The 13,614-nt window shown below is 48.1% G+C and overlaps 1 long non-coding RNA gene across 1 annotated transcript; it reads right to left on the bottom strand.

The window, feature by feature from the left end:
* Positions 1-7,805: 7,805 nt before the first annotated feature.
* Positions 7,806-12,526, bottom strand: LOC140421608 (uncharacterized). The gene is made up of 2 exons (XR_011946935.1): positions 12,472-12,526; positions 7,806-11,158 (listed from the first exon to the last, which is right to left on the bottom strand). It is a non-coding gene; the product is annotated as an uncharacterized lncRNA (long non-coding RNA).
* Positions 12,527-13,614: the final 1,088 nt, after the last annotated feature.

The raw sequence follows: 13,614 nt of genomic DNA, 5'->3' as shown, positions 1-13,614 counted from the left end.
TGAATTGTTAGTGAATCTTTACGATTCTGTATTGCTAAAATAGAAATATGGTTTGGATAATAGGGATAAGTCTGAAGAATACTTTTATTGGGCAGTTTAGAAGAATTGTCTATTCTGAGTGTAGATTTTGTCAGGAAAAGTGACCAGTTTTTATTTTTCAAGGAAAGGTTGCCACCGCCAGGAGAACCCCATCAAGGACCCTCTCAAGGCGAACTTTATTCGCTCCAGGCTAAGGAACCCCGCCATGTCGCTAACCCAGGTCTCCACACTCGGGGGTTTCGAGTCCCTCCACATTAACAGAATCCGTCTCCGGGCTACCAGGGAGGCAAAGGCCAGTACCTCGGCCTCTTTCGCTTCCTGTACTCCCGGATCCTCCGACACCCCAAATATCGCTACTGTTGGACTCACCTTCACCCGAGCGTCCAAAACCCTAGACATCACCCTTGCAAACCCTTGCCAGAATCCTTTAAGCGCCGTGCATGCCCAAAACATATGGGCATGATTCGCCAGACTCCCCGCACATCTCGGGCATCTGTCCCCCACCCCAAAAATCTACTCATTCTTGCCGCCGTTATATGTGCCCGATGCACCACCTTAAATTGGATGAAGCCGAGCCTGGCACATGATGAGGAGGAGTTCACCCTGCCCAGGGCATCGGCCCACAGGCCCTCATCCAGCTCCTCGTCCCACTTATCCTTCAACTCCCCCACTGAGGCTTCCTCTACCTCCTGCAGCTCCTGATATATGTCCGACACATTCCCCTCCCCTACCCAGACGCCAGACACCACCCTATCTTGGATCCTACGTGGGGGCAGCAGCGGAAATGTCCCCACCTGTTTTCTAAGAAAGTCCCGAACCTGGCGGTACCTGAACACATTCCCCGGGGCCAGGCCGAACCACTCCTCCAGCGCCTGCATGCCAGGGAAAGTCCCGTCTACAAACAGGTTCCCCATCCTTCTAATAACTACCCTATACCAGCCTTGGTACCCCCCATCCACTCTACCCGGAGCAAATCTGTGGTTATTCCGTATCGGGGTCCACACAGAGGCCCCCTCCTCTCCCCTGTGTCTCCTCCACTGCCCCCAGATCCTCAGTGCCGCCGTCACCACCGGACTTGGTGTATCACGCCGGCGAGAACGTCGGCGGAGCCGTGACAAGTGCCGTGCTAAGTTGAGCCTGTGCAGGGCATCCCAGTCCCTGGCCACTTGTATCCCCAAGTATCGAAAGCTCCTCTCCACTATTCTGAGCGGGAACTCCCTCGGTCTCTCCTCCTGGCCCCTACCGTGGACCACGAACAGCTCACTCTTTGCCACGTTCAACTATTACCCGGAGAACCTCCCAAAGTCCCCCAGGATCCGCATGACCTCCCCCATCCCCTCTAACAGGTCCGAAATATACAACAGCAGGTCATCCGCGTAGAGGGAGACCCGGTGTTCCCTCCGATCCCTCGAAGTCCTGAGCGCAAGGGCCAACGGCTCAATTGCCAGGGCAAACAGCAACGGGGACAGGGGTCACCCCTGTCTCATCCCCCGGTGCAACCTGAAATATTCCGACCTTAGCCGGTTTGTGGACACACTCGCTACAGGGGCCTGGTACAGCAGCTTGACCCACCCTATAAATCCCTCCCCGAATCCAAACCTGCCTAGCGCCTCCCACAGATACTCCCACTCCACCCTGTCAAAGGCCTTCTCCGCGTCCATCGCCTCCACCTCCAAGGGCATCATGAAGATATTCAGGAGCCTCCCGTCTGGCCCTCCCCAATCACTCCCGGGACACAGTCCTCTATTCTGGTGGCCAGAATTTTTGCCAACAGCTTGGCATCTACGTTCAGGAGCGATATCGGCCTGTAGGACCCACACTGAAGCGGATCCTTCTCCTTCTTCAGGATGAGCGAGATCAATGCCTGCGGCATTGTCGGAGGGAGGGGTCCCTTTCTCCTTTGCCTCATTGAAGGTTCTCATCAGGAGCAGGCTCAGCAGCTCCGAGAACTTCTTATAAAATTCCACAGGTAAACCGTCCGGGCCCGGGGCCTTGCCCGTCTGCATGCCTGCCAGCCCCCTGACTACGTCTTCCAACTCAATCGGAGCCCCCAGTCTCTCCACCCGCTCGGATTCCACCCTTGGGAACCTCAACCGGTCCATGAACTGCCTCATCCCTTCCCCTTCCCCGGGGGGTTCCGACTCGTATAACTTCCCGTAGAACTCCCTGAAGACTTCATTAACCCTCTCTGGGCTCAGCACCATGTTGCCTTCCCTATCCCGCACTTCCCCAATCTCTCTGGCTGCCGCCCTCCTGCAAGCTGGTGCGCCAGCATCCTGCTCGCCTTCCCCCCCATACTCATAAACTGCCCCCTTCGCTTTCCTCAGCTGCGCCTCCACCTTCCCCGTGGTCAGCAAGTCAAACTCCGCCTGTAATTTCCGGCGCCCTTTCAACAGCACCCCTTCTGGGGCCTCCGCGTACCTCCTGTCTACCCTGAGTATCTCTCCCACCAGTCTCTCCCTCTCCTCTCTATGGGACCTAATGGAGATTAACTCTCCCTTAACGACCGCCTTCAGAGCCTCCCAAACTACTGTCACCATCACCTCTCCTGTGTCATTCGCTCCCACCTAATTCTCAATACTCCTCATCCACCCACACACCTCTTCGTCCGCCAGCAGCCCCACATCCAGTCGCCAGAGAGGGCGCTGACCCCGTTCTGCCCCCAGTCGCAGGTCCACCCAGTGCGGGGCATGGTCCGAGACCGCAATGGCCGAGTATTCTACCCCCTCCACCCTCAGGATCAGCGCCCTACTCAACACAAAGAAGCCTTTTCATGAATAGACTTCATGGACATGGGAGAAAAAGGAAAACTCCTTCGTCCTTGGCCGCGTAAACCTCCAGGGGTGTGTGTCCCCCCCCAATCTGGCCCATGAACTCCCACAAGGCCCTGACCGCCGCCGGCCTCTTTCCCGACCTGGACTTGGAACGATCCAAGCTCGGATCCAAGACCGTATTAAAGTCCCTTCCCATTATCAGGTGACTTATCTCCAAGTCCAGGATCCTACCCAACACGCAGTCCACATCGTCCCAGTTCGGGGCATATACATTCACTAACACCTCCCGGGTCCCCTGCAGCTTGCCACTCACCATTATATACCTGCCCCCCTTGTCCGCCATGATGCTCCCCGCCTCAAATGCCACCCGTTTACTGACCAAAATGGCCACTCCTCTGGTCTTGGCGTCTAACCCCGAGTGAAACACCTGTCCCACCCATCCTTTCCTCAGCCTCGTCTAGTCAGCGAGCTTTAAGTGGGTCTCTTGCAACATGGCCACGTCCGCCTTCAACCCCATCAAATGCGAGAACACGCGGGACCGCTTGACCGGCCCATTCAGGCCCCTCACGTTCCACGTGATCAGCCTGGTTTGGGGGGGGGGGGGGGATCCCGCCGACTAGCCATCTCCCTTTTTCGGCCAACCGCGTGCCCCCGCCTCCCTCCTCCAGCTCTCCACCCGGCGGCCACCCCGCCTGACTCTCCATCCATTCACCTCACCTGGCTCCCCTTCAGTCAGCAAAGCAGCACCCCTTCCCCCCCCCCCCCCTCCACCCCCAAAACCCCCTGCACCCCCCACCTCCAAAACCCCCTGCACCCCCCCACCCCCAAAACCCCCTGCACCCCCCCACCCCCAAAACCCCCTGCACCTCCCCACCCCCAAAACCCCCTGCACCCCCCCCCCCCCAAGCATCCACTTAGCTCTGGTTTCCCCGCCATTGTGCTTCCGTCAGTCATCTCACCCATGTTGACCCCGGCCGCTCCCACCTCTATATACCAACTTTTAACTTGTTGCCTCCTTTGGGCCCCCCCCCTCCCCCCCTGTCCCCACAGGGGTAGAGGGGCAAGCGCCCTCTGGGACCTCCCCGTGCGCCGGACAACCCGTCCCGGGCATTTCCCACCCCCTAGCACCGAACACCTGGAGAACAAAACACCTGGAAAAGAAACAACAAAACCACCAACCAAACTAGGGCAGACAAGCCCATAAACTTATGCTTTACCCGCCGTCCTCCCCTCAGTCCCTCCCCACCCGCACATTTCACCCTCATACAAGTGTCCCTTAGTTCAGGTCCAGCTTCTCCTGCCTGATCAATGACCACGCCTCGTCTGGCGTATCAAAATAGTGGTGCCTGTCCTGGTATGTTACCCACAGTCTCGCCGGGTGCAGGAGCCCAAACTTCACCCCTTTACCATGGAGGACCGCCTTCGCCCGGTTGAAACCTGCACGTCTCCTCGCCAGCTCAGCTCCCAGATCCTGGTAAATTCGGATCTCGCCGATCTCCCACTTACTGCTCCGCTCTTTCTTCGCCCACTGCAGGACTCGCTCCCGGTTTGCCAAGCGCTGGAACCGTATCACCATCGTCCTTGGTGGCTCGTTTACCCGCGGCTTTCTGGCGAGAGCCCCGTGCGCCCCATCCAGCTCCAAGGGCCACGGGAAGGCCCCCGCGCCCATCAACGTCCCCAACATTGTGGCCATGTACGTGCTCACGTCCGCCCCCTCCACTCCTTCGGGAAGGCCCAGGATCTGCAGATTATGGCTCCGAGACCTACACTCAAGGTCATCCAGCCTCTCCTGCCATCTCTTATGGAGAGCTTCGTGCGCCTCCACCTTCACCGCCAGGCCCAGGATCTCGTCCTCGTTCTCCGCCACCTTCCTCTTCACCTCCTTGATCTCCTTCTCCTGCGCCTTCTGGGTCACCACAATTCTTTCCATGAAGGCCAGCATCTCAGTTTTCAGCTCCATAAAGCAGTTTTTAAGGAGCTCCTGCTGTTCTCTGGCCCACTGGGCCCACACCTCCCGATCTTCTCCGGCCGCCATTTTGTCCTTCTCGACCTTCTTCCCCGGGTTCGCGCGTCTGCCGGCTCCGCTCCTGGTTCTCTCCATGCACCGCCGAGGAGAGCCTCTCCCACGTCCGTTCCTGCGCCGGTCCCTCCCGTCAAGTACCGCCGCCGCTCCTTTTAGCGGCCCGAAAAACCTATCCCGGCGGGAGCTGCCGTTCGTGCGACCTAGCAGGTCATGGCCGCTACCGGAACCTGCTTATGTGTGAATGATATTCATGTGTGTCTGTTTCAAGTGTTGATGTTTTTCTGTCAAAATTGCAATCGCTGAGCAAACAGCTTACAAAACCTGGAGTCATGTTTTTTCTGGCCAGAGGCATGCTTCCAGGATATTTGTGATCAACATGTGGGAATATTAATCCAGATACAAATTCACACATGTAAGAGTGAGATAATTTTAGTTTATTATGATTTATTGGAATTTGGGATATCTAAAATGATTTTAGTTTATCATGATTTATTGGAATTTGGGATATCTAAAATGATTATGGCATTTGGGATATCTAAAATGATTATGGCAAATCCTGTGTTGGATAGATTATGTGTTAAAACTTCTTGTCGGGTTCAAAAAATAATTATTCCTGATGCAAGAAGAATGACAGAAAAAATTCTGAGATCGAGAGAAATAAAAAGTGTGTACAATAGAGAATATTAAAGAAAAGGGGGTCCCATGTTTCTTACTCGGTCAAAACAAAGAGAGGCGGTGACGTAATGGTGTCCAGTTGAAAATTTTCAAAGGAGCAGAGAATTAATCCATGCCTGTTAACAGCTGAAGATGTATTTATATTTTTACACAAATTGGGAATTACAAATTTTAAGTTTGAATTGTCAGATATGTTCCGATTAATTAACCCATTTTGCCCCAAGCAGAATGGATCTTTTGTGTTTTACTTTCCAGGTAACTGCAAGTGGAACAAGATTTGCAGCAGCTTCAGGAATTTGCGAATTTATTTGATAGAATCATTGCATCGTAGAATCACAGTAGTGCGGAAAGAGGCCATTTGCCTATCAGTCTGCACTGACCCTCTGTGGGAGTGCCCTCCCCAGGCCCCCTCTATCCCCATATACCTACCTAACCTACACATCCTTGGATCGTGACCAACACACCTACCCTGCACGTGTTTGGGCTGTGGGAGGAAACCTACACAGGCACAGGGAAAAAGTGCAAGCTCCCCACGGCTAGAGTAGAGCCCGGGTCCATAAGACCATAAGACATAGGAGCGGAAGTAAGGCCATTCGGCCCATCGAGTCCACTCCACCATTCAATCATGGCTGATTTCAACTCCATTTACCCGCTCTCTCTCCATAGCCCTTAAATTCTTGATTTCTCGAGGAATTATCAACTTCTGTCTTAAAGACACTCAACGTCCCGGCCTCCACCGCCCTCTGTGGCAATGAATTCCACAGACCCACCACTCTCTGGCACTGTGAGGTGGAAGTGTTAAACACCGTGCCGCCCCCTTTGTAAGACTTTCAATTTTGCAGCAATAGTCGACCTGATTTAAAATCCAGTCAAAGGGTGGGTGGGCATTCAGTGAGAAGTTGTAACACAGAATTGATGGAGAAGCGCGAGGTTGCATTCACCAGTCTTAGACAAGTCTGAGCAACAGCGTCAGCATTAGGTTTGCCAGATTTTACTTGCTCCCTTCCACATACATGGCCATAATAATGGGAATTATTACTTTGCCGTACCAACCCAACAATATGGAGATTCTAAATGATCTGAAGTCTGTTACTCCAACAGGCAATCAGCAGTTGCTGCTGGATAGAGGATATTCTGAACATGGGAAGATTGAAAATGATCTCAGATGCTAGAAGGGCTCCAGGGGAGTGTCTATTACTCAAATGGGCGGCTTACAGTAGTTCAGGACAAGAGGAACAACCAAGTTGGATATATGAACATTGAGGCAGATTGGAGTTGAGGGAGTGAGTAGGGTTGGGGAAGAACGATTAGAGGAGGCCAATGTGACGACGGGATACGGCAGAGTGAATGAAGAGCCAAGAACAGGATGGGCGATAGGTGAACAAGGCGGGATGCAATTAAAAATGAAATCTATTTGATGGGTAACAAGAACAACGATGATGTAAAAAAAAACATCCAGTTTAGCTGGTGTCCATGGACATAAGGACAAAGCCTATTTTGAAGAAGAGATCCTACAACTTCAGACAAAGAAGAGATGAACTGGACATTAATACAAATCTGAAAGCCAACAACATTGTTGTTCGAATTTGAAACACTTCTGTGATGTGAAAAGACAATGTAATTGAGCAAGTTACTGTAAAACAAATGGGTAATTTAAGACAAAGAACAAACAATCACAATGTTACTGTCTGGAACCAAATGGAAATGTTGATTTCTGTTTTAAACATGAAGGTATATCATTGGACTGCTAGATAACTCCAGGGCTCATGGTTGGGGTAGGATTAAGTAATTGAGGGTAGACGAATGAGACAGGAAATCAAACCAGGAAATGGGAATTGGAATATTGGGTGCAATTCAATGGAATATTTCAATCTGGCCTTAATATGAAGGGGAAAGTTCAGAGGAGGCTAATACATTGATAAATTTTCTCTTGGTAATGCTTGTGTCCTTGTCTATGCTTTTATTTAAGAGAACAAAAATTTGATACTCTGGCCACCACCCAAGGCATCTGGATCATACGTGGAGAGATGAGCAACAACTTTGAGATCTTTTGATAAGATCACAAAAGGTTCAAGAATGTGTGGTTATGACATTGGGGGCACTGCGTACGTGTGCAGATGAGTTACGTGTGAAGAAACTAATAGGCAGGCTTGCCATTATGCATTGAAGAGCAGGCCCCATGCAGGCACACTACTTGACATGGCCGGAAATGGTAAATGGGGCCAACAGAGAGAAACACCATCATTAAGTGATCAAGGCACTGACACACATTCCATAGAGAAACTGACTTAAAATAATTGGGATAGAATCAAACACACTGTTACCTGTCGAAACGAGCACAATTGAAGTGACAGGGCAAATTATTTGGATAAGAACAAGTAAGGGGCTGCTAGCAAGTAAACCCGATGAGGAATATCCATAAGGTGGATACAGACAATTTGGAGAGCTGGAGAATATTTTAAGTCCATGCATGATGTTATTTTGAATGATATTTGAGTGAGATGATTTGCAAATGGAGAGTGTCCGAGAGAAAGGGGTATCAATCCAATTATTCAGAGATCACATTCAAGTTACAATAGATTGTGGAATAAGATGGAATTTATCACAAGTTATGAAAAGAAAAAAATCAGATTAGAAAAGAAAAACAAAGTGAATTTTCTCCCTGCACAGATCACCCCACTCAAGGGCTAAAGAAAGAAGTGACCAAGAACAATAATGAGATAAGGGGTGGAATAGTAAGATCTCACCCTGCGACAACTGGAACCGTATTATACATCACTCACAAGTTGAAATTACATTTATTTTAGTTTAGTTAACACATAATCTGTGTATGGCAACTCAACATGATTTTATAGTCAATTTTGGATCAAAAGCTTATCCCATGACCCGGTCTTAGCATCACGCTCAAAATTGACAAGGAAGAAAGAACATATGGCCTTAAGACAGTGATGTGAGACGTCAAGGATGAACAATTACTGATGCAAACTATCAGATCAAAGAAGTAAACGTGCCATTACTGCACGACAAGTTTTTCGCTTTGTTTTTTTAAAAAATGGTGCTGCAAAGACAGCCAAAAAGTTAATAAACTGGCAGTCATCATAGAAAAGGGTAGCAAATGACACCTCAACAGCCCTGTTCAGGATTTCCTCTGAAATGCGAGCTATCCGACCTGTGGCCTTGCAAATTCGAATAGCTCTGGATTATATTCTCACCAAGAAAGGTGGACATGTGCCCTGATCGGATCGGAATGTTGTACTTAGATTCCAGATCACTTCAAAGAGATCATTAATTTGGCAAAATACATTAAAAGTGAGGTTGAAAATCTCAAAAAACCCGAGTCCAGCACTCTTCGAGTTGGGATGTGGAGTGGTTGGGATTCTTAGGAGTTTCAGTGGTACAAAGCCTGGTTATGTTCTTTGTAGGTTTTTTTGCGATATATCTTGTATTTGTGATAATCAAATGTATCTGTAAAAGAATGTCAAAAACGCCGAGTCAGAAATGAAGGGTGCTTACTATTAATTTCTCATCAAATACTGCAAATGTGTTCATTTTTATGGCACTTGTTTCTTTGCTTTACTTTGTACTATTGTAATTGGTCTATTCGATTTTTATTTTGAATAATCAAAAGGGGAGAAATGATAGATTACAGATTTATTGATTCACTGATTTATTTAGTTGGAACCTTTAAGAATTGATGCAGTATAATTTTTTAATTCAGTACTTAGACAGAAAATGGAATGTCCAAAAAGCCAAATCCCGAGTCGCCACACTCCGGTGCCTGTTCGGGTACACGGAGGGAGAATTCAGAATGTCCAATTCACCTAACAGCACGCCTTTTGGGACTTGTGGGAGGAAACCGGAGCACCCAGAGGAAACCCACTTAGACATGGGGCGAACATGCAGACTTCGCACAGACAGTGACCCAAGCCGGGAATTGCACCTGGTTACTGCCGCAGTGAAGCAACATTGCTAACCACTGTGCTACCATGCCACCCTGAAACATGGGTTCAGATAAAAATATGAGAATTGCTGTACAAAGCTCACATTCTTTCAAGAAAATGTGCATAAAAGCCTTTGTAACGTAGAGACCATTGTTCCACAATACATTTAGTAATAAGAAAGTATTGTAGTCTTAGCAACAGGAGAAGAATGTACAAGAGTCTTAGAAACAAGCAAGGTTAATGCAGAACACCTTATCTTTGTAGAATTGGTACACGTGACGGGCACATATAGACATTTAATTAAGTTGATAGACATTAATGAATCTTAAGTACTGACCAATGCCCGGATAACAAATCATGTTCTGTGACAGATAGTTGTTTGAATAAATCAGAGAGCCCCACTCAGCTGAGAATTAGAACCAATGAGTGTAAATAAGGGGTTCGACCATTGATAAGAATTTCTTTAAAAATAAGGATTCATGATTAAAGTTTTTGTTCTGAATCTATGCTCTTAATAAATTCTGAACCATCTATTGATTTTTGAATGTTTTCGTTAAACTCTCTTTATGTTTTGCTGTATTATTTGATCTGAGTTTTGATTTATTTTTATTTAAGAGAATCAAGGTGAATAATTAGCAATAAAGTTGTATTTTTTGGACACCTCCAATTCTTATTTTGAAGATAAATAAAAGATTGTAACATGGCAAGTTTGATCAAAGTATTCAAAGTGAATTGAATTTCTATCTGAAAAGAAAGAATATGCAAGGTTACGGGGATAAGGCAAGGGAGTGGGGCTAGGTAGAATGTTCTTTCAGAGAGTCAGCACAGACTCGATGAGTCGAATGGGCTCCCCTTGAACTGTAACGATTCTGTAGTTCTGTCAGCACAGGTCCTCCCTCATCAGCACTGGAATTGAAACTCTGATCATGACATTAACACCAGAACCACAATGGAATTTCAGAAAACTGGGAAATCCTCCGAAAGGCAACTGACACCAACATCAGGTGAATTTCACCAACCAGCCAAAGTCTTCAACAGATTGATAGGATTGATGAAAGCTCGGAGTTTAATCTGGGAGACGGTGAACCAGAGGAAAACAGAAACCAACCTGACTTGGACTTACATCGGCATTAATTCATTGTTGCCGGGTGATAATCCTGTAACTCGTTAGCTCATACCATTGTGAGAGCACCTTCACCACTCCGATTGCAGCAATTGACTAAATATCACCATCAAGAGAAACTGCTGATTGTCAGTCGATTGTTTCAATTCTTTCATGGGATGTGATCATTTGTTGTCCATCCCTAATTGTCCTTCCAAAGTTGGGGGTGAGCTTCCTTCATTAATCGCTGCAATCTAAGTATTGTTGGTGTACCTATAGTGCTGCTAGGAAAGGAATTCAGCCCAGAGACAGTGAAGGCACAACAAAATACCTCCAAGTCAGAATGGTGTGTGGCTTGGAAGGGTAATTGCAGGTTGTAATGTTCCCGTGCTCCTGCTGTCCATATTCTTGTAAGTTAGGGGGTTTGGAAGGTGCTTTCAGAAGAGGCTTGGTGAGTTGCTGGTTATGCTAGCGATGCCCATTTCCCAATAATAAATTTTCAAAATATTGTAGACATAAAAAGTCTCAACAGAAATAGATTTGCTGACTTTAAACACAGCCTTTAATCGGTCTGTGTTTTTAGACTCAGTTCTCAGAGCAACATCTGTAACAAAACAAAATAAAACACGATCAACATCTTGGGGCTGCCATTGACCAGAACCTGAATTGGACTAGCCATATAAATAGCATAGCTACAAAAGCAGGTTAGAAGCTAGGAATTATGTGGCAAGTAACTGTCCAACATCTACAAGACACGAGTCAGGAGTGTAATGGAATACTCTCCACTTGCCTGTGTGAGTACAGCTCCAACAACACTCAAGAAGCTTGACACTATCCAGAACAAAGCAGTCCATTTGCTTGGCACCTAATCCACAAACATCTACTCCCTCCAGCACAATGGCAGCAGTGTGTACCATCTACAAGATGCATTGCAGAAATTCACCAAGGCTTATGCAGCACTTTCCAAACCCACATCCACAAAGGATAACGGCAACAGACACAACAAAATCCCCTCTCCTGGAAATTCCTCTCCAAGCCACTCACCATCCTAAATTAGAAATATATCGCTGTTCCTTCACTGTCGCTGAGTCAAAATCCTGGAACTCTCTCCCTAACAGCACTACGGCTGTACCTACACCATATGGACTGCAGCAGTTCACCAAGGCAGCTCGCCACCACCTGCTCAAGGTCAATTATGGATGGGCAATAAATACTGGCCTAGCCAACGACGCCAACATCAAATGAATGAAATTTTAAAAAGCAGAAACACTGCAGATGTTGGAATATCAAAATATAAAGAGCAAATGTTGGACATACTAATCAGATTAGACCGCATCTTTGGAGAGAAATGAACAGAAACGAGGCCTTCTGTGCTCAATGGACACCAAAGGGCTTGGACTGCTTTATCGACCCCAGTCAGTTTTCACGTTTTGATTTGATGTTTTAAGTTTCTGTTCCTCTTTGTTCTTTTTGGGCTATGCTCCGTTTGTTCTTTGTAGGAACGGCCCCCTTTAATTTATCTCTAAATTAATTTAGTTCTTCTATTTAGTTGATTGGGCCCTAAAATAAAACAGCAATATTATAGGTTCAGGTCTGATCTGCGGTCAGCCTGCAATAAAACAGCTGATGAATGGTAGCCACAGTCCCCACAATCCTCCGCGGCCCAGTAACCGCTCTATCCAATTTGCTCATTGCCCAGGCGCTGAGTGCGCATGCTCCAGGGCCAGCCAGCCGCGAGGCATTCTGGGTGATCCTATTGTTCCAAGTCGGAAGGAACCGGGAAGCGGTGACGCAGATGGGCTGCAGTAAACTGGTAAAGATATGGAACCCCAGTGGGATCCATGGAGCCAGCTCTGGACGGGGAGAGTTTCTCAATCCCGAGTGAATGCCGCAGGCCGAAATAAGACCCTGCGGTACCGAGTTTGTGGCTTCGGGTCCGGTGCCTCTGATCAGGTCCGGGTGAACGGCCGCCATCTTGGTTCAGCGAGGATAAGAGCGCATGCGCTGGCGTCAGGGTGACGTAAGAGAATGGGCAGGACTTTCAGGGGTCTCTCTTCCAACTGTCCTAATGCCCCGGCGAGTCCTAATGGCGACAGGTTTTTAAGAGCTTAAATCGATAATTGGCAGCACGGTAAGCACCGTGGTTAGCACTGCTGTCTCACATGTTCGAATCCGAGCTTGGATGGCTGTCTTTGTGAAGTTTTCACTTTCTCCCGCGTCTGCTTGGGTTTCTTCCCACAGTCCAAAGATGTGCAGGTTTGGTGGGGTTCTGCAGATAGGGTGGGGGAGTGGGCCGAGAGAAGGAGCTCTTTCAGAGGGTCGGGGCAGACTCGATGGGCTGAATGGCCTGCACGGTGGAGATGCTAATGTGGATGTTACAGCCCCTGTATCGTTAACGGAAGAGGCTGCTCCTAAATGCTTTGTGATACGTTAACTCCACATTCCTAGCTTTGCTGCTCAGAGGGGTCTGTGCTAGACGGAGCAGAGGGTCTGCTCCTGGATCTGTTGAAAACACCAATTTGTAAATCCAGATGGGTGAGCTCTATGGGGGAGAATGTAGGGCTTCCTCTGACTGCTGGCCTCTCTTCCGTGGTCTTTTCCATGTTTAGGTAGCCCTGGAACGGAAACATGAGGTGTCCACCAGTACACTTCATACCTTCCACAGCTGTTGGTACCTCAGGGTGCAGAGTGCTTCTGAGACACGGAAAACAACATTCTGGTTTAGTGAAAAAGTTTTCCATGTTTTTGTTGTGATTTTGCCTTCTTTTACTTTGATTGGGCAACATATTTGGGGAAATTAGAATTATTTGTTCTGAATTTCTATCCTGGGCAGACAGTGATACTGACACAGTCAACTCCTTTTACAGGGGATTGGAAGGAGAGGATTTGACACATTCATCATGAGTTGAACATCACCAGCCTTTGAATGTGGGAAAGGATCTGAAACATCAGTGTGACTGGAAAAGCACCGAGACCCACACAACACACACCCGAGTGAGAGAGTTCCAGTGAACTGACAGTGGAGAGAGCTTCAACTATTACACAGCCTGAAAAAAACAT

The sequence above is a fragment of the Scyliorhinus torazame genome, chromosome 5 (genome assembly GCF_047496885.1).
Source record: "Scyliorhinus torazame isolate Kashiwa2021f chromosome 5, sScyTor2.1, whole genome shotgun sequence".
Taxonomy (NCBI): domain Eukaryota; kingdom Metazoa; phylum Chordata; class Chondrichthyes; order Carcharhiniformes; family Scyliorhinidae; genus Scyliorhinus; species Scyliorhinus torazame.
Note: the sequence above shows the minus strand (reverse complement) of the source record. Positions and strands in the feature narration are given on the sequence as shown.